Source organism: Hyla sarda, chromosome 10, assembly GCF_029499605.1.
Source record: "Hyla sarda isolate aHylSar1 chromosome 10, aHylSar1.hap1, whole genome shotgun sequence".
NCBI lineage: Eukaryota > Metazoa > Chordata > Amphibia > Anura > Hylidae > Hyla > Hyla sarda.
The window spans coordinates 7,006,687-7,027,432 of NC_079198.1; the positions used below are offsets into that span (position 1 = coordinate 7,006,687).

The following is a 20,746-nucleotide window of genomic DNA, read 5'->3' on the forward strand; positions in this document are numbered from 1 at the left end:
ACTTCTGCTACAGTCCACGGGATGAGAAGCTACAGATGGAGGGGTCCTGTGTATTTGGGGGACCCCTCCCAGCCCACACCTGGTATCTCCTTTGTCCCACCTTCCCTCCGGGACTCTTGGGGTGCACCCTGCCCTGTCCCCCTGCCTGCACCTTCCCCTCTGGACTCTTGGGGTGCACCCTGCCCTGTCCCCCAGCCTGCACCTTCCCTCCTGGACTCTTGGGGTGCACCGTTCCGTCTGGACTCTTGGGGTGCACCCTGCCCTGTCCCCCAGCCTGCACCTTCCCTCCTGGACTCTTGGGGTGCACCCTGCCCTGTCCCCCGCCTGCACCTTCCCCTCTGGACTCTTGGGGTGCACCCTGCCCTGTCCCCCGCCTGCACCTTCCCTCCTGGACTCTTGGGGTGCACCCTGCCCTGTCCCCCAGCCTGCACCTTCCTCTCTGTACTCTTGGGGTGCACCCTGCCCTGTCCCCCAGCCTGCACCTTCCCTCCTGGACTCTTGGGGTGCACCCTGCCCTGTCCCCCCACCTGCACCTTCCTCTCTGGACTCTTGGGGTGCACCCTGCCCTGTCCCCCCACCTGCACCTTCCTCTCTGGACTCTTGGGGTGCACCCTGCCCTGTCCCCCCGCCTGCACCTTCCCCTCTGGACTCTTGGGGTGCACCCTGCCCTGTCCCCCGCCTGCACCTTCCCTCCTGGACTCTTGGGGTGCACCCTGCCCTGTCCCCCTGCCTGCACCTTCCCTCCTGGACTCTTGGGGTGCACCCTGCCCTGTCCCCCAGCCTGCACCTTCCTCTCTGTACTCTTGGGGTGCACCCTGCCCTGTCCCCCAGTCTGCACCTTCCCTCCTGGACTCTTGGGGTGCACCCTGCCCTGTCCCCCTGCCTGCACCTTCCCTCCTGGACTCTTGGGGTGCACCCTGCCCTGTCCCCGCCTGCACCTTCCCTCCTGGACTCTTGGGGTGCACCCTGCCCTGTCCCCCAGCCTGCACCTTCCTCTCTGTACTCTTGGGGTGCACCCTGCCCTGTCCCCCAGCCTGCACCTTCCCTCCTGGACTCTTGGGGTGCACCCTGCCCTGTCCCCCAGCCTGCACCTTCCTCTCTGTGACTCTTGGGGTGCACCCTGCCCTGTCCCCCAGCCTGCACCTTCCCTCCTGGACTCTTGGGGTGCACCCTCCCTGTCCCCCAGCCTGCACCTTCCCTCCTGGACTCTTGGGGTGCACCCTGCCCTGTCCCCCAGCCTGCACCTTCCCTCCTGGACTCTTGGGGTGCACCCTGCCCTGTCCCCCAGCCTGCACCTTCCCTCCTGGACTCTTGGGGTGCACCCTGCCCTGTCCCCCCACCTGCACCTTCCTCTCTGGACTCTTGGGGTGCACCCTGCCCTGTCCCCCCACCTGCACCTTCCTCTCTGGACTCTTGGGGTGCACCCTGCCCTGTCCCCCCGCCTGCACCTTCCCTCCTGGACTCTTGGGGTGCACCCTCCCTGTCCCCCAGCCTGCACCTTCCCTCCTGGACTCTTGGGGTGCACCCTGCCCTGTCCCCCAGCCTGCACCGTCCCCTCTGGACTCTTGGGGTGCACCCTGCCCTGTCCCCCAGCCTGCACCTTCCCTCCTGGACTCTTGGGGTGCACCCTGCCCTGTCCCCCAGCCTGCACCTTCCCTCCTGGACTCTTGGGGTGCACCCTGCCCTGTCCCCCCACCTGCACCTTCCTCTCTGGACTCTTGGGGTGCACCCTGCCCTGTCCCCCCGCCTGCACCTTCCCCTCTGGACTCTTGGGGTGCACCCTGCCCTGTCCCCCGCCTGCACCTTCCCTCCTGGACTCTTGGGGTGCACCCTGCCCTGTCCCCCGCCTGCACCTTCCCTCTGGGTCACCTACCTCTCCTCCTCTGCAGAGATGAGGGACCTGCCCGGGGCCTTTGTTTCCAGGACTGAAGTTTTGCTCTGACCTTGTAGCTGATAAAATATTAGACAGCAGAAAAGCAAAACCTTCACATGGTCAGAGCCAAGGGGTGGGGGCGGCCTTCACTGCAGGGACATGTGCTTCCCAGCCTGCTGCAGCATCCCAGGGGTTAAGGATCCCACCAGTGCCCCAGACCAGGGGGCTGAGCTCCAGCAGCTTCATCCTCTGCAGTGTCTGGAGCAGAAGCCTCTGCCAGGATCCAGTCTGAGTGGCTGATGGGCTGGGGTGGGATCCATAATAGAACCCCCCTCCCCTATTCTCATCCGTCCTCATGACAATTCTGTTCAGTTGTATCTGTTTCTCGGAAAGCTGGGTGATGACCACCATGATCAAAGAATCATTTGGGTTTCAATTACATATTATTTGCTGTTCAGGATTGTAGAAAAGGTGGATGATGACTGCCATGATCAAAGAATCATTTGGGTTTCACTTACATATTATTTGCCGTTCAGGATTGTAGAAAAGGTGGATGATGACTGCCATGATGAAATGTCCTTGAGTTTCACTTCTCTAGTTATGCAGATATAGATATACTGTACAGATTATTTGCCAATTAGGATTGTAGGAAAGCTGAGTGATGACCATTACGGTTCATGGCCTGCCTTTCAGGTTTAGCAGAAAGCCATCATGGCAGCCATGATCTCCTGTCGGGGTCATCAGCAGAAGGACCCTACATACCCAGTGATACAGTGATACATCCTCTCCTAGTACACTAGTGCAGTCTTTCCCAACCAGTGTGCCCATAGCTGTTGCAAAACTACAACTCCCAGCATGCCCGGACAGCTGTCCGGGCATGCTGGGAGTTGTAGTTTTGCAACAGCTGGAGGCACACTGGTTGGGAAAGACTGCACTAGTGGATTCAAGGACATGATGCCCATATAGCAATGGTTCCAAACTAGGGTGCCTCCAGCTGTTGCAAAACTACAACTCCCAGCATGCCCGGACAGTCAAAGGCTCACTGGTTAGGAAACACTGTCCTATGGTGACACTTCCCCCGATCCTGTATCTCAGGATACATGTGACATTCTTAATTCTCTGAAAATATTTATTTATTTATGTCTTTATTTATTTATGTATTTAAATATTTATTTGTTTGTTTATATATTTATTTATGTGTTTATATATTGATTGATTTATATATTTATGTGTTTATACATTGATTTATTTGTTTATATATTTATTTATGTATTTATATATTTATTTATGTGTTTATATATTTATTTGTTTGTTTATATATTTATTTATGCGTTTATATATTTATTTATTTGTTTATATATTTATTTATGTGTTTATATATTTATTTGTTTGTTTATATATTTATTTATGTGTTTATATATTTATTTATGTGTTTATATATTTATTTATTTGTTTATATATTTATTTATTTGTTTATATATTTATTTATGTGTTTATATATTTATTTATTTGTTTATATATTTATTTATGTGTTTATTTATTTATGTGTTTATATATTGATTTATTTGCTTATATATTTATTTATTTATTTATGTATTTGTGTGTTTATATATTTATTTATTTGTTTATATATTAATTTATGTGTTTATATATTTATTTGTTTGTTTGTATATTTATTTATGTGTTTATATATTTATTTGTTTGTTTATATATTTATTTATGTGTTTATATATTTATTTGTTTATATATTTATTTATGTGTTTATATATTTATTTGTTTGTTTATATATTTATTTATGTGTTTATATATTTATTTATTTTATATATTGATTTATTTGTTTATATATTTATTTATTTATGTGTTTATATATTTATTTATGTGTTTATATATTTATTTATTTGTTTATATATTTATTTATTTATATATTTATTTATTTATATATTTATTCATGTGTTTATATATTTATTCATGTGTTTATATATTTATTTATGTGTTTTGTTTATATATTTATTTATTTGTTTATATATTTATTGGGGGGGAAAATAGGTTGTATTTATTTCTTTACTTCCAGTTATTTATTTATAGATTCATTTTTTTATTTTTTTGCTTATTTATTTATTGAAAAAAAAGTTTTATTTAGTTCTTTATTTATTTAGTTAGTTAGTTGCATAAAATAATGACAAAACAGTCAGCAGTGACAACTAGACCCCAGAGAGGAGGCAGAATGTAACAGAGCAGAATAAGTTACAAACACAGAAATGTACAGTAGGAAAATAAATGTTTTTAAATCAACTGGTGCCAAAAAGTAATCCTTCCAGTACTTATCAGCTGCTGTATGCTCCAGAGGAAGTTGTGTAGTTCTTTCCAGTCTGACCACAGTGCTCTCTGCTGACACCTCCGTGCGTTTTAAGAACTGTCCGGAGTAGGAGCAAATCCCCATAGCAAACCTCTCCTGCTCTGGACAGTTCCTGACATGGACAGAGGTGTCAGCAGAGAGCACTGTGGTCAGACAGAAAGGAAATTCAAAAAGAATAGAATTTCCTCTGTAGCATACAGCTGCTAATAAGTACTGAAAGGATTAAGATTTTTAAATAGTAATTTACCCAGCTTTCCTAGGGTCCTGTAAAACACACCCAACATATACATTGATACATACTCTGCATTCTTATAGGCCAGTGGTCTCCAAACTGTGCCCTTCAGATGTTGCAAAACGGCTGTGCAGGCATGCTGGGAGTTGTAGTTTTGCAACATCTGAAGGGCCACAGTTTGGAGACCACTGTTATTGGCTAATTATTACAGCTCTCACTTGTGACCCAGCTTTTCTAGAATCCTGAAAAATAATTCTAAACGCATCCCTATAGTTACTATTGCATCTCTCCCAGCCTGTCACCCAGCTTTCCTATAACCCTGAACAATGAGTCTGCCTAGTTCTGCATTGAGGCAGGATCAGGGGATCTGTAACAGGATAACAATGCAAACTGCAAATGCAGACCAATAAGGACTCTAGGAAAGCTGTGTATAGGCATATTACTATTATGCCAACTCTCACGTGTGATCCAACTTTCCTAGAATCCTGATAATTATAATTAAAACATAATTCTACATCTCCAGAGTTATGACTGCATCTCTCCTAGCCTGTCACCCAGCTTTCCTATACCCTGAACAATAAGTCTGCCTAGTTCTATTGTAATAGGATAACAATGCAGACTGACCATTCAGGGCTCCAGGGAAGCTGTGTGACCGGAGGACATTATGGTTGCGCCCCCCCCTATCGTTCACACCTTTATCATGGCGGATCAGTAATTCAGTATTTTTTTTCTCCAGCACACACAGGGTTATAACGAAAGTTTTGCAGCTGTGATCGCGGCGTTGCTACGTGAAATCAACCGGTTGCTATGGCTCCGGTTCTGTTATGTAAATATGAGACAATCAAGGAGAAAGAATGTGCAGTTTGTGTACACGGACATCTCGATAAAGATTTCATTACTGTAGGAGGAGGAGGGGCGAGAACCTGGTCACCGACTGGATGGAGGCTGCAGATATGAAGGGGTTAACCTATGGTGCATACATAAAGGGGGGGGGGCGGTGTAGGTTATGATGCAAATGTTATCGCGAATATTTAGAATATAGTGCTATATATTCGTAATGACGAATATTCTTATTTTTCACATGCTAATTTTTATGCTAATTTTTCAAGCAAATTTTCACATGGAAAGAAAATTGATGAACATAGCGAATATGCGAATTTCGCAAACATAGGACGAATAATCGTCAATATATTCGCGAAATGTCGCAAATTCGAATATGGCCCCTGCCGCTCATCACTAATAAACAACAGCCGATCTGAACAAGCAGAGCTGCAGTGTAAAGCACATGGGGATCATTGCTGAAGTGTAAAGCATTGTGGAAGAACAGAGCAGCAGCCTGAGCAGAGCAGCAGCCTGAGCAGAACAGCAGCCTGAGCAGAGCAGCAGCCTGAGCAGAACAGCAGCCTGAGCAGAGCAGCAGCCTGAGCAGAGCAGCAGCCTGAGCAGAGCAGCAGCCTGAGCAAAGCAGCAGCCTGAGCCTGTAGCTTAGACACTGCAGCTAAGCTGAAGCTGCTGATGGTATGTAGTGTTGCCACCTTTCTTGCCAAAAAATACCGGCCATGCTAATTTGCATAATGAATTATATATGCGTGACATCACAGGATACACATATGCAGGGGATAATTTTGTCCTATTCTGACCCCTATAACTTTTTTATTTCTCCTTATACAGGCCTGTATGAGGGTCATTTTTTGCACCCCGAACTGTACCATTTTTGTTTCGATAGGACTTTTTGATCACTTTTTTTTTAAATTAAATTCGGGAGTTGCAGTTAGTTACTAACTACAAATCCCAGCATGCCCTGATACAGCCTGTGGCCTCCAGCTGTTGCAAAACTACAACTCCCAGCATGTTGGACTATATAGTAGTATATAGTATAGGTCAGTGTTTCCTAACCAGGGGTGCCTCCAGCTGTTGCAAAACTACAACTCGCACCATGTTGGACCATATAGTAGTATATAGTATAGGTCAGTGTTTCCCAACCAGGGGTGCCTCCAGCTGTTGCAAAACTACAAATCCCAGAATGTTGGACTATATAGTAGTATATAGTTTAGGTCAGCGTTTCCCAACCAGGGGTGCCTCCAGCTGTTGCAAAACTACAACTCCCAGAATGTTGGACTATATAGTAGTATATAGTTTAGGTCAGTGTTTCCTAACCAGGGGTGGCTCCAGCTGTTGCGAAACTACAACTCTCAGCATGTTGTACTATATAGTAGTATATAGTATAGGTTAATGTTTCCAACCAGGGGTGCCTCCAGCTGTTGCAAAACTAAAACTCCCAGCATGTTGGACTATATAGTAGTATATAGTATAGGTCAGTGTTTCCCAACCAGGGGTGCCTCCAGCTGTTGCAAAACTACAACTCCCAGAATGTTGGACTATATAGTAGTATATAGTTTAGGTCAGCGTTTCCCAACCAGGGGTGCCTCCAGCTGTTGCAAAACTACAACTCCCAGAATGTTGGACTATATAGTAGTATATAGTTTAGGTCAGTGTTTCCTAACCAGGGGTGGCTCCAGCTGTTGCGAAACTACAACTCTCAGCATGTTGTACTATATAGTAGTATATAGTATAGGTTAATGTTTCCCAACCAGGGGTGCCTCCAGCTGTTGCAAAACTAAAACTCCCAGCATGTTGGACTATATAGTAGTATATAGTATAGGTCAGTGTTTCCCAACCAGGGGTGCCTCCAGCTGTTGCAAAACTACAATTCCCAGCATGTTGGACTATATAGTAGTATATAGTATAGGTCAGTGTTTCCTAACCAGGGGTGGCTCCAGCTGTTGCAAAACTACAACTCCCAGCATGTTGGACTATATAGTAGTATATAGTATAGGTCAGTGTTTCCTAACCAGGGGTGGCTCCAGCTGTTGCAAAACTACAATTCCCAGCATGCCTGGACAGCCGTTGGCTGTCCGGGCATGCTGGGAGTTGTAGTTTTGCAACAACTGGAGGTGCTCTGGTTGGGAAACACTGGTATAGGTTATGGTGCAACATTCCGGGAGTTGGAGGATTGGTTGGATAGATACCGGCCAGGTGGCCACCCTAATGGTAGCAGAGGTCTAATAGAGCAGAGCTGAGATGTAAAGTATGGTGGAGGAACGTAGAAGCATCCCTAACCTTTAAATACAGTGCTTCCCAACCAGTGGGCCTCCAGCCACTGCAAGCCTCTTGCAACAGCTGGAGGCACTTTGCTTGGGAAACTCTGACTTAGGGAGTTCGGGACCCCTATATATATATATATAGAGAGAGAGAGAGAGAGAGAGAGAGAGAGAGAGAGAGAGAGAGAGAGAGAGAGAGAGAGAGAGGCCAAATCCCTTTATCGCGTTTATCTTCATATATCTTTACAGCGCTCACAGATCCGTTTATTTATTTATTTTTTTCTGATACAAAGCTCCAAATCTTCTGCACAGACACAGGTTACATAAGTGAGCGCCATCCTGTGGTTCTTCAGCTATTGCAAAACTACAACTGCCAGCATTCCCGGCCCGGATGGCCCACGTATCGCGGTACATTGGGCCAGTCATGTGGTTGGGAGAAAAGGAAGTGGTCACATGACCACAGGACTATGGAAACATTGTTGCAATATATAAAATAATTCTTTCCATTTCTGTTTCTATGGGATGCCCCATTTTATCATGTAAAAAGTATATATACTGTGTATATATATATATATATATATATATATATATATATATACACACATATATTGCAATGTTTCCATAGTCCTGTGGTCATGTGATACGGGAATGCTGGCAGTTGTAGTTTTGCAATAGCTGAAGAACCACAGGATGGCGCTCACTTATGTAACCTGTGTCTGTGCAGAAGATTTGGAGCTTTGTATCAGAAAAAAAAAAAACGGATCTCTGAGCGCTGTAAAGATATATGAAGATAAACGCGATTAAAGGGATTTGCGCGGACGCCTCGGATACAGATGTGGGATACATGTTAGGGTCTGTGCTCCATGCTTTACATCTCAGCTCTGCTCAATGATCTGTCATTCCCGCTTAGGACCCTTTTAGACTCGCGGATCGGCTCAATCAATCGTGCGGCCATTCAAATCTATTCATCCAGGCATGCTGGGAGTTGTAGTTTTGCCACGGCTGTAGGCACACTGGTTGGGAAGCAGTGCATTAAAGGGGTACTCCACTGGAAAACATTTTCTTTTAAATCAACTGGTGCCAGAAAGTTAAAAAGATTTGTAAATCACTTCTATTAAAAAAATCTTAATCCTTCCAGTACTAATCAGTTGCTGTATGATCCACAGGAAGTTCTTTTCTTTTTGAATTTCCTTTCTGCCTGACCACAGTGCTCTCTGCTGACACCTCTGTCCATTTTAGGAACTGTCCATAGTAGGAGCAAATCTTCATAGAAAACCTATCCTGCTCTGGACAGTTCCTAAAATGGACAGAGGTGTCAGCAGAGAGCACTGTGGTCAGGCAGAAAGGAAATTCAAAAAGAAAAGAACTTCCTGTGGATCATAACAGCAGCTGATAAGTACTGGAAGGATTAAGATTTTTTTCAATAGAAGTGATTTACAAATCTTTTTAACTTTCTGGCACCAGTTGATTTAAAAAAAAGAATGTTTTTCAGTGGAGTGCCCCTTTAAAGGTTAGGGCTGCTGCTGATAAACAGATACAGTTTTATGTTTGTCCTTAATTAAATAAAGTTCTTCTTGTTCTATTTGTGGGAAGAACTTTCGGCGTGCACTGCGCATGTGCAAACTGCAAAACCGGATTGTGCAAACCGGATGGAACCGTACGCACATATGGTTCTGTACGGTTCCCATTGAAAAAAAAACAAAAAGTATACGGGTTGTATCTGGTTTTTCACCCGGACATAAAACCGTAGTAGACTACAGTTTTGTGTACGGGATAAAAACGGATAAAACCGTAAATGATGCAAAACGTACACAACCTAATGCATACGTTTGGCGTACAGTTTTCAATGACGCGTCTATACATACGGTTTGCAATACGGTTCCATGAGGTTTTTACACTGGAACCGGTTACGGGAACCGTATTGCAATAATGAGATGTGAATGCAGCCTTACACGGTTTTGTCCGTACCCAAAATTGTAGACTACCACGGTTTTTGGTCCGGGTGAAAAACCGTATACTTTTTTTTTTTTTAACATGGGAGTCAATGGGAACCGTACAGAACTGTAAGTGCATTCGGTTCCATCCGGTTTTCACCATACGGGTTTGGACTTTGCACAGTTTTTTTTCTTGGAATTTCAATCAAACAAGTGAAACTTTATTCAAAATGGAGGAAAAGTTAAAAACGTATACGTTTTTCTTCTTATAAAACGGATGCAACCGGACATAATTTTTCAAGCCATATAAGTTTTTTAACCGTATACGGGTTGAAATTTGTACACACGTTTTTATACAGTTTAGTCAGGTTTTGAGGAATCAGTTTTTTAATCAAAAACCTGATACGGGAACGGTATTGCAAAAACGTGGTGTGAATGCTGCCTAAGTGAAGCGTTTTTCTTCACCCTTTTTTCGGGTGCTGTAATGTGTAGGAAAACCAAATGTGTTTAATGGTCGCAGAGCATTTCATGTGTATTGTCAGTGGATTGTGACTCAAAATCAGCAGAAATGTCTAAACCAAAAGGTGCAAAAAAAGGCGCAAATAAACCCTGCTTGCGCCTTTTTAGACACAAAAAAGTCTAAAGACCATGATAAATGTCGTCCCTTCTCTATTGGAGCTCAGCATCGTCTGAAAGCCAATCCCAAAGCCATAAAAGGTTCTGATTGGTGCTGAGTTCATCCACCATGCTTTACATATCAGCTCTGCTCTATTAGAGGACTCATTCTCTACTGGAGCATGGGATAGGCCAAAATCCATCTCCGCTCTTATTACAACAGCGTTCTCCATCCAGAGTGCCTCCAGCTGTGTCTAAACTACAACTCCCATCATGCCCGACAGCCGAAGGCTCTCTTAATTATGTAGTATTTATACAGGGATCCTGGACGACCTAAACCAGTGTTTTCAAGCAGTGTGCCTCCAGCTGTATCAAAACTACAACTCCCAGCATGCCCAGACAGCAAAGGCTGTCCTGGCATGCTGGGAGTTGTAGTTTTCCAATTCTTTATGAAGAATCCTGAATACGCTAAATGAGTATTTCCCAAGTAAAGTGCCTCCTGCAGTTGCAAGACTACAACTCCCAGCATGCCCTCTGTCTACTCCTCTATAATATAAAAAGGGATCGGCACTATTCCTGTATAATATATGAGGGATCGGCACTATTCCTATATAATATAAGGAGGGATCGGCACTATTCCTATATAATATAAGGAGGGATCGGCACTATTCCTATATAATATAAGGAGGGATCGGCACTATTCCTATATAATATAAGGAGGGATCGGCACTATTCCTATATAATATAAGGAGGGATCGGCACTATTCCTATATAATATTAGGAGGGATCGGCACTATTCCTATATAATATTAGGAGGGATCGGCACTATTCCTATATAATATAAGGAGGGATCGGCACTATTCCTATATAATACAAGGAGGGATCAGCACTATTCCTATATAATATAAGGAGGGATCGGCACTATTCCTATATAATATAAGGAGGGATCGGCACTATTCCTATATAATATAAGGAGGGATCAGCACTATTCCTATATATTATAAGGAGGGATCGGCACTATTCCTATATAATATAAGGAGGGATCGGCACTATTCCTATATAATATTAGGAGGGATCGGCACTATTCCTATATAATATAAGGAGGGATCGGCACTATTCCTATATAATATTAGGAGGGATCGGCACTATTCCTATATAATATAAGGAGGGATCAGCAATATTCCTATATAATATTAGGAGGGATCGGCACTATTCCTATATAATATAAGGAGGGATCGGCACTATTCCTATATAATATAAGGAGGGATCGGCACTATTCCTATATAATATTAGGAGGGATCGGCACTATTCCTATATAATATAAGGAGGGATCGGCACTATTCCTTTATAATATAAGGAGGGATCAGCAATATTCCTATATAATATTAGGAGGGATCGGCACTATTCCTATATAATATAAGGAGGGATCGGCACTATTCCTATATAATATAAGGAGGGATCGGCACTATTCCTATATATTATAAGAAGGGATCGGCACAATTCCTATATAATATAAGGAGGGATCAGCACTATTCCTATATGATATTAGGAGGGATCGGCACTATTCCTATATAATATAAGGAGGGATCAGCACTATTCCTATATGATATTAGGAGGGATCGGCACTATTCCTATATAATATAAGGAGGGATCAGCACTATTCCTATATAATATAAGGAGGGATCGGCACTATTCCTATATAATATAAGGAGGGATCGGCACTGTTCTTATATAAGGAGGGATCGGCACTGTTCTTATATAATATAAGGAGGGATCGGCACTATTCCTTCTTTGTCACTGATCCATGTAAAGTTAAGTTGGAGCAGCAGCACAGAAGGGGGGTCCGTCTATTACCCCTATATGCTCAAAGTAGAGCGCCCCTTTAAGAGATGGCCCTTCCTTCAGCCAATCGCTCCGATTGTGGCCCCTGACCACCTGGTGTGGTATCTCCTACCTGTGTAGGGTTCTCCTCTCGGTCCCTCTGTCAGTTCTGCCTGTCGGCCCGCGCCTGCTCTTCGGACTCCAGCTCCTCCGTCTCTTCCTTACGTCTTTCGGACCAGTCCTCCTCGCTCCCCCTCCCCTCTTGCAGCCTCCTCTGCTCTTATTCCTTATGTATCAACATTTCATGTCTCTTACCCTATAATTGCGTTATTTTCCCCGTCGCTCTCGCAGCGCCGCGGCTCCTGTTTCTCTCTCTCTCTACATTCACACGATTAACTCTTTCCTCCCCTGGACTTTTTTTTTTTCTCCTGTAACCTGCACCTCCCTCCCCCTCTCCCTCCGCCGAACTCTTATTAAATTTCACGTAGTGTCCGCCGCCTCTATATTGTCTTTTTATCTTTTATTCTTCCCTCTCATTCTATGATAAAATATCGCCTTCGCCATCTGTCTGTTCGTAGTTTTTTTCTTTTTTTTTCGTCCAATCAGGTCGTCCCCTTTTATAGCCAAGGTGACCGGTCAAGCGATGCAGCCACTGTACCAGAACAGGACTTGTGTTGTGTCGGGTATCAGGTGGATGGAGCCTGCTGTGTAGCCTGTGGCGTTACTGTATGGGTGACAACAGCCCACCCCGCCCCCCCACCCCCGTACTGTAGCCGCGCAATTTCTGCTGGAAGCATAATGACACCCCCTCTGCCAATAACAACCTTCTAAAGCAGTGTTTCCCAACCAGGTTGCCTCCAGCTGTTGCAAAACTACAACTCCCAGCATGCCCGGACAGCCTTTGGCTGTCCGGGCATGCTGGGAGTTGTAGTTTTGCAACAGCTGGAGGCACCCTGGTTGGGAAACTTCGCTCTAAAGGGTTAAAGCGGACAGGTCAGGATGAACTCGCCATTCGTTCTTTTAGTCAGATGATTATTTATAAACATTTCACCCCTTAAAGACACGGTGACCAGTTCCATTTTTGCATTTACGTTTTTTTTTTTTTGTGTAGGGAAGAGGGTGGGAAAAGGGAGGAAACAAAATAATGTATTTGTATAAATTTAATGATGAATCTTTTTGTAATATGTAAAAAAAATAAAATAAATAAAGATATAAAAAAATTAAAAATAAATATATATATATATATATATTATTCCATCTATTGTTATTTGCGCCACCAATTGTCCTTTGTACTGACACCTTTTATTTTACCATAAAATGTACGGCGTAACCCAAAAAAAACTATTTACGTTTTTTTTTTGTTTTTTTTTACGCAGCGCACTTTACGCTAAAACTGCCACGTTTTCCGTATTCTGTAGTTCAGTACATTACATACATTTCTATTATTGTACTACTTTAAAAAATAATTAATAATAAAAATTATTTGTTTAAAATTGCCCTATCCTGACCGTTATAACATTTTTATGACCCCCTATAACTGACCCCTATTCTGTATACGAGGCTGTTTGAGGGCTCATTTTTTGCGCAATGATCTGCACTTTTCATCGGTACCACTTTTACATATATGTGACTCTTTAATCACTTTTTATTCTTTTATTTTCTGGAATGTAATGTGACCGAAAATCAGCAATTTTTTTAAATTTATTATTATTATTTTTTTTTATACAATTGGGCCGTTCGCCGTACGGGATCATTACCATAACATTTTACTTGATCGGACATTTATGCATGCGACCGCCATACCAAATAAGTTGATTGATTTTAATTTAAAAAAAAATAAAAATTTTCGTTACATGGGAAAAGAGGGGAGTTTTATTTTTTATTGGGGGAGGGGCTTATTCACTTTTGTAAAAACAATTTTTTCTATTTTTTTTACACATTATTTGTAGTCCCCACAGGGGATACTCTAGAACGTCTTCCATATTCCTCTATTTTAAATGGCGCACACATTTGACACAAAAAACTGCTGCGCCAAACAACTGCGTCAATACTAGACAAAAGATCCTCAAAACGTAATGATGATTTCCCCATCAAGATTATCACAAGTTTACATTTTTCCAGTGGTGACCCTTCTTATCTAGAGATGAGCGAACTTACAGTAAATTCGATTCGTCACAAACTTCTCGGCTCGGCAGTTGATGACTTTTCCTGCATAAATTAGTTCAGCTTTCCGGTGCTCCGGTGGGCTGGAAAAGGTGGATACAGTCCTAGGAGACTCTTTCCTAGGACTGTATCCACCTTTTCCAGCCCACGGGAGCACCTGAAAGCTGAACTAATTTAAAGTCATCAACTGCCGAGCCGAGAAGTTCGTGACGAATCGAGTTTACTGTAAGTTCGCTCATCTCTATTCTTATCCAAGACTTCGGAAGCTCCCCCCCCCCCCCCCCCGCCATGCTGGACATCATCTTCTGGGCCACATCCTGACTGGTGACCTCCCATCTTAGGGTACATTCACACCACGTTTTTGCAATAAAAGTTCCCGTATCAGGTTTTTGATTAAAAAACGGATTCCTCAAATCCGTACTAAACTGTATCAAAACGTGTGTACAAATTTTAACCCGTATACCGTTTGAAAAATGATGTCCGGTTGCATCCGTTTTTTAAGAAAAAAAAAGTATAAGTTTTTAACTTTTCACTCCATAATAGATAAAGTTTCACTTGTTTGATTGAAATTCCAAGAAAACAACTTTCGGCGTGCACTACGCATGTGCAAAGTCAAAAACCGTATGGTGCAAACCAGATGGAACCGTACGCACATACGGTTCTTTACAGTTCCCAATGACTCCCATGTTAAAAAAAAAATGTATACAGTTTCAATACGGTTTTAACCCGGACCAAAAACTGTGGTAGGCTACGGTTTTGGGTACGGGAAAAAAACGGACAGAACCATACAAGACGCAAACCGGACACAACCGGTTGCATCGTTTGGCATAGTTTTCAATGGAGAGTCAATGCATACGGTTTTCAAATTGAAACGTATATGGGAACTGTATTGCAACAAGGTGGTGTGAACGCATTCTTACCTCATCACTGCGCAGGGTTTATCACCATTTTTAGGGTTCCTTGGTCCATCCGAGGATTGACCAAAGGTTCTCGATGGGATACACAGCCATGGACCCAAACTTTCACTGTTTTGTTCACCGAGCCACTTAGTGATGACTTCTGCCTTGTGACGTGGTCTCCATCATGATGAGAAAAACCTTGTTCTTCACCACGTTGCTCCTGGATTGTCGGGAGAAGTTGCTCTTGGAGGATCAGGTAACCACCCCAGTTTTTGTGGTTTGGTTTGTCCTTCCACTTTATGAGGATTGACCACAAGTTCCCAATAGGATTGAGATCCGGGGAGTTTCCTGGTCATGGATCCAAAGTTTCAATCTTTTGTTCACTTCTGCCTTGTGACACGGTCTCCATCATGCTGGAGAAAGCCTTGTTCCTCAACAAATTGCTACTGGATGGTCGGGAGAAGTTGCTCTTAGTTGGGAGAAGTTGCTCCTGGATGGTCGGGAGAAGTTACTCTTGGATAGTCAGAAGAAGTTCCTCCTGGAGGTTGGGAAACGTTGCTCCTGGATGGTTGGGAGAAGTTGCTGCTGGATGGACGGAGATATTGCTCTTGGATAGTCAGAAGCTGCTCCCGGATGGTCGAGATAAGTTGCCCCTGGATGTTTGAGGGACGTTGCTCCTGGATGGTCGGAAGAAGTTGCTCCTGGATGGTCGGGAGAAGTTGCTCCTGGTTGGTGGGAAGAGGATTCTCCTGGATGGTCGGAAGAAGTTGCTCCTGAATTGTCGGGAGAAGTTGCTCCCGGATGGTGGGGAGAAGTTGCTTTTGGATGATCAGAAGTTGATCCCGAATGGTCGAGAGAAGTTGCTCCTGGATGGTCAGAAGAAGTGGCTTTTGGATAGTCAGGAGAAGTTCCTCCTGGATAGTCGGGAGAAGTTGCTCATGGATGGTTGAGAGAAGTTCCTCTTGGATGGTCAGAAGAAGTTCCTCCTCAATGGTCGGAAGAAGTTGCTCTTAGATGATCGGTAGAAGTTGCTCTTGGATGGTCGGTAGAAGTTTCTCTTGGATGGTCGGTAGAAGTTGCTCTTGGATGGTCGGTAGAAGTTTCTCTTGGATAGTCAGGAGAAGTTGCTCCTGGATGGTGGGGAGAAGTTGCTCCTGGGTGGTCGGGAGAAGTTGCTCCTGGGTGGTCGGGAGAAGTTGCTCCTGGATGGTGGGGAGAAGTTGCTCCTGGGTGGTCGGTTTGATACCATTCCTTATTCGTGGTGGTCACATTAGGTGGAATTGTGAGTGATCCCACTGCCCTGGATGAGAAGCCACCCCACACATGGATGATCTCAGGAGGCTTTTGTTGACATGACACAGGTCCCATGGGAGCGTCACCTTTTCTTTACCATACATTCATTTTTATAAGAGTCCAAAGGCTTCAGAAAAGATAATTTTACCCAAGTCCTCTGCCGTCCTAGTCTTGTACTTCTGGCACAATGTAATCCAGTGTTTCCCAAGCAGGGTGCCTCCAGATGTTGCAAAACTACAACTCCCAGCATGCCCGGACAGCCATGCTGGGAGTTGTAGTTTTGCAACAGCTGGAGGCACCCTGCTTGGAAATACTGATATAATCCGGCCTTGATGTATGTCATTCTCTTTGCCTCACTGTGCACACAGATGTTACCTGCCGACTGCCATTCCTAAACAAGATCTGCACTGATGCTGAACACATCCCTGCGCTGAATCCTCTTTATAAGACTGTCCTGGCACTTGTTGGACTCTCTAGGGTGCCCTGAAGCCTTCATCACAAAAATTTAACCTCTCTGCTTGAAGTTCTTGAAAATGTGATAAAAAGGTTGATTTAGGGGAAATTTTAAAAGCAGCAATGTCCTTGCCTGTAAAGTCCTTTTGATGCAAAGCAATGATGACTGTCCATGTTTCCTTGTAGGGGACCATGGTTAACAGAAGACAATGATTTCAAACACCGTTCCCCTTCATAGGGGTACTCCTCTGGAAAACATAATTTATTTAATCAACTGGTGCCAGAAAGTGGAACAGATTTGTAAATTACTTCTATTTAAAAATCTTAATCCTTCCAGTACTTAGCAGCTGCTGTATGCTCCACAGGAAGTTCTTTTATTTTTGAATTTCCTTTCTGTCTGACCACAGTGCTCTCTGCTGACACCTCTGTCCATGTCAGGAACTGTCCAGAGCAGGAGAGGCTTGCTAGGGGTATTTGCTCCTTCTTTGGACATTTCCTAAAATGGACAGAGGTGTCAGCAGAGAGCACTGTGGTCATACAGAAAGAAAATCCAAAAAGAAAAGAACTACCTGTGGAGGAAAAAGCAGCTGATAAGTACTGAAAGGATTTACAAATCTGTTTAACTTTCTGGCACCAGTTGATTTAACAAAAAAAATAAAATAAAAAAATATTTTTTCCAGCGGAGTACCCCTTTAAAGCAACCAGTCTGGTCTTATTATTTATTCAGCAATGAGTGATAGCAGCTGCCGTGTCCTCGATAACACTTTCTCCCGAGCTGATGAAATGATGTTACTGGGTCATTGTGCGCAGGGCTGAGATTCAGGGGTTTTCGTGATTAAGTTAATTTTAAGAAATGACTGAGCAGTTTATTGCAGTTCATCTGATCACTCTTCATAGCAATTAGAGCTAATACAAAGTGCCAGGGTATGCTGGGAGTTGTAGTTCTGCAAAAGCTGGTGGCAGAGTGGTTGGGAAACACTGGATTCAGTGGTAGTCAATGGAGTTTATTCAGAGCAAGGTCTTGTTATCAGTAGGGAGGGACCTAAGGGGTCTGGACTGGGACTCATTCTGGGGTCATCAAATCAGGCAGACAATGTCAGGAAATGCAAGCAGAATGCTTTGTGTATAGGGAGAGGTATAAGCAGTAGAGGGAAGTGCTTATGGGTGTATAGGGAGATGTATAAGCAGTAGAGCGAAGTGCTTACAGGTGTATATGTAGAGGTATAAGCAGTAGAGGGAAGTGCTTACGGGTGTATAGGGAGAGGTATTAGCAGTGGGGGGGGAGTGCTCATGGGTGTATAGGGAGAGGTATTAGCAGTAGAAAGAGAAGCGCTCATGGGTGTATAAGGAAATGTATTCGCAGTAGAGAGAAGTGCTCACAGGTGTATAGGTAGAGATATTAGCAGTAGAGAGGGACGTGTTCATGGGAATATAAGGAGTAGAAGTAAGTGATCATGGGTGTATAGGGAGAGGTATAAACAATAGAGGGAAGTGCTTATGAGTGTATAGGGAGAGGTATTAGCAGTAGAGAGGGGAGTGTTCATTGATGTATAGGGAGAGGTATTAGCAGTTTAGTAGGAAGTGTTCATGGGTGTACAGGGAGAGGTATAAGTAGTAGAGGGAAGTGCTCATGGGTGTATAGGGAGAGGTATAAGCAGTAGAGGGAAGTGCTTATGAGTGTATAGGGAGAGGTATTAGCAGTAGAGAGGGGAGTGTTAATTGATGTATAGGGCGAGGTATTAGCAGTTTAGTAGGAAGTGCTCATGGGTGTACAAGGAGAGGTTTTAGCAGTATAGTAGGAAGTGTTCATGGGTGTACAGGGAGAGGTATAAGTAGTAGAGGGAAGGGCTCATGGGTGTATAGGAGAGGTATTAGTAGTAGAGTGCAGTGATCATGGATGTATGGGGAGAGGTATTAGTAGTAGAGGGAAGTGATTATGCCGCTGTACAGAGCACTTGTGATACCTCACTTGGACTATTGCGCATTTAGAATAATGGGCCGACATATTCTTTGTATGTAATAATGTGTAAGATCAGGAGGAATCTTTATGTATATAGATATAAGAGCGATTTCCTTCTCTCCAATATGCCCCCCCTCCTGTGTTTGGTGTTACTGGCGGGATGAGGAGGACAATGGCGGCGGTGTAAGATTTCATGTAACATCTGATTAGCGGCAGATCGGCTGTTTTACCTTTCAGTTGCTTTAATTAGATGAGAAGCGGTCAAGGGGGAGCGGGCACAATAAGCGGGGGAGCGGGCGCAATAGGCGGGGAGCGGGCGCAATAGGCGGGGGAGCGGGCGCAATAGGCGGGGGAGCGGGCACAATAGGCGGGGGAGCGGGCACAATAGACGGGGGGGATCGGGCACAATAGACGGGGGGATCGGGCACAATAGACGGGGGGATCGGGCACAATAGACGGGGGGATCGGGCACAATAGACGGGGGGATCGGGCACAATAGACGGGGGGAGCGGGCACAATAGACGGGGGGATCGGGCACAATAGACGGGGGGATCGGGCACAATAGACGGGGGGAGCGGGCACAATAGACGGGGGGAGCGGGCACAATAGACGGGGGGAGCGGGCACAATAGACGGGGGGAGCGGGCACAATAGACGGGGGGAGCGGGCACAATAGACGGGGGGAGCGGGCACAATAGGCGGGGAGCGGGCACAATAGGCGGGGAGCGGGCACAATAGGCGGGGAGCGGGCACAATAGGCGGGGAGCGGGCACAATAGGCGGGGAGCGGGCGCAATAGGCGGGGAGCGGGCGCAATAGACGGGGGAGCGGGCGCAATAGACGGGGGAGCGGGCGCAATAGACGGGGGAGCGGGCGCAATAGACGGGGGAGCGGGCGCAATAGACGGGGGAGCGGGCGCAATAGACGGGGGAGCGGGCGCAATAGACGGGGGAGCGGGCACAATAGACGGGGGAGCGGGCACAATAGACGGGGGAGCGGGCACAATAGACGGGGGAGCGGGCACAATCTTTTCCCCCTATATGTTATAGCTGCATTTGCAATGACCTGGATAATAAGAGTAACACCATATTGATGATAAATGGTAAAATTTTCAATATTTCATTTTAAAAAAAAAATAAGAAAAACAGATAATTTGTCCTGTTAGACTGGGAAAATCTTACGTATTCTAATCTAAAGAAAATTAACCTGAATAAAAAGAAAATAATATAAATAAATATGTAAAAATTTAAATACTAAAATATAATTAAAAAAAAAGAAAAATCTATTAATTGTTTCTGCTCAGTTACTCAAACATGTAGATGTGAGCCCGGTCTCTACATAGAGCAGTGTTTCCCGACCAGAGCGCCTCCAGCTGTTGCAAAACTACAACTCCCAGCATGCCCGGACAGCCAGAGGCTGTCCAGGCATGCTAGGAGTTGTAGTTTTGCAACAGCTGGAGGCACCCTGGTTGGGAAACACTGACATATTATAGGAGCTTGTACACATGCACATTATACTTATCCCCCATATGGATGATACTATAGATAAGTCATTTCTGCCTCTAGGTTCCGGCTGCAGACTGTTTGGGGGTAATTTACTAAATTTGAGCTTGTGAAGAATTACATGTAATTATAATTGTATTATATCAGAGGATAGAAAGCGGAGATCTCCAGGGCGGCCTATAGGGTTAATTCAATAAGAGAATCAGGTCAGTGTCCTGGTGAATGTCCAGTGTAGACACCGAGGACTCCATCACTGCAAGACATCAGCAACTACTACTCCCATCATTGTATAGTTACCATAATACTGCTCCTATATACAAGAATATAACTACTATAATACTGCTCCCATATACAAGAATATAACTACTATAATACTGCCTCCTATATACAAGAATATAACTACTATAATACTGCTCCTATATACAAGAATATAACTACTATAATACTGCTCCTATATACAAGAATATAACTACTATAATACTGCTCCTATATACAAGAATATAACTACTATAATACTGCTCCTAAATACAAGAATATAACTACTAT

The 20,746-nt window shown here is 44.2% G+C and overlaps 2 protein-coding genes across 4 annotated transcripts in view; one reads left to right on the forward strand and one right to left on the reverse strand.

Annotated features, from left to right (window-relative positions):
* The window catches only part of GRAMD1A (GRAM domain containing 1A), a 161,111-nt gene extending 158,956 nt beyond the window's left edge, over positions 1–2,155 (reverse strand). For 2 of the 3 annotated variants that reach the window (XM_056543436.1, XM_056543434.1), the window contains exon 1: positions 1,874–2,155. The gene's annotated coding sequence lies outside the window, so the exon portion shown is untranslated. Of the gene's footprint in view, positions 66–1,873 lie in introns of those variants that run through there. The other variant, XM_056543435.1, reaches the window with a different exon arrangement.
* LOC130294057 (serine protease inhibitor swm-1-like) overlaps positions 1–20,746 on the forward strand; it is a 105,137-nt gene that overhangs the window by 39,018 nt on the left and 45,373 nt on the right. The gene's annotated exons all lie outside the window — the stretch shown is intronic.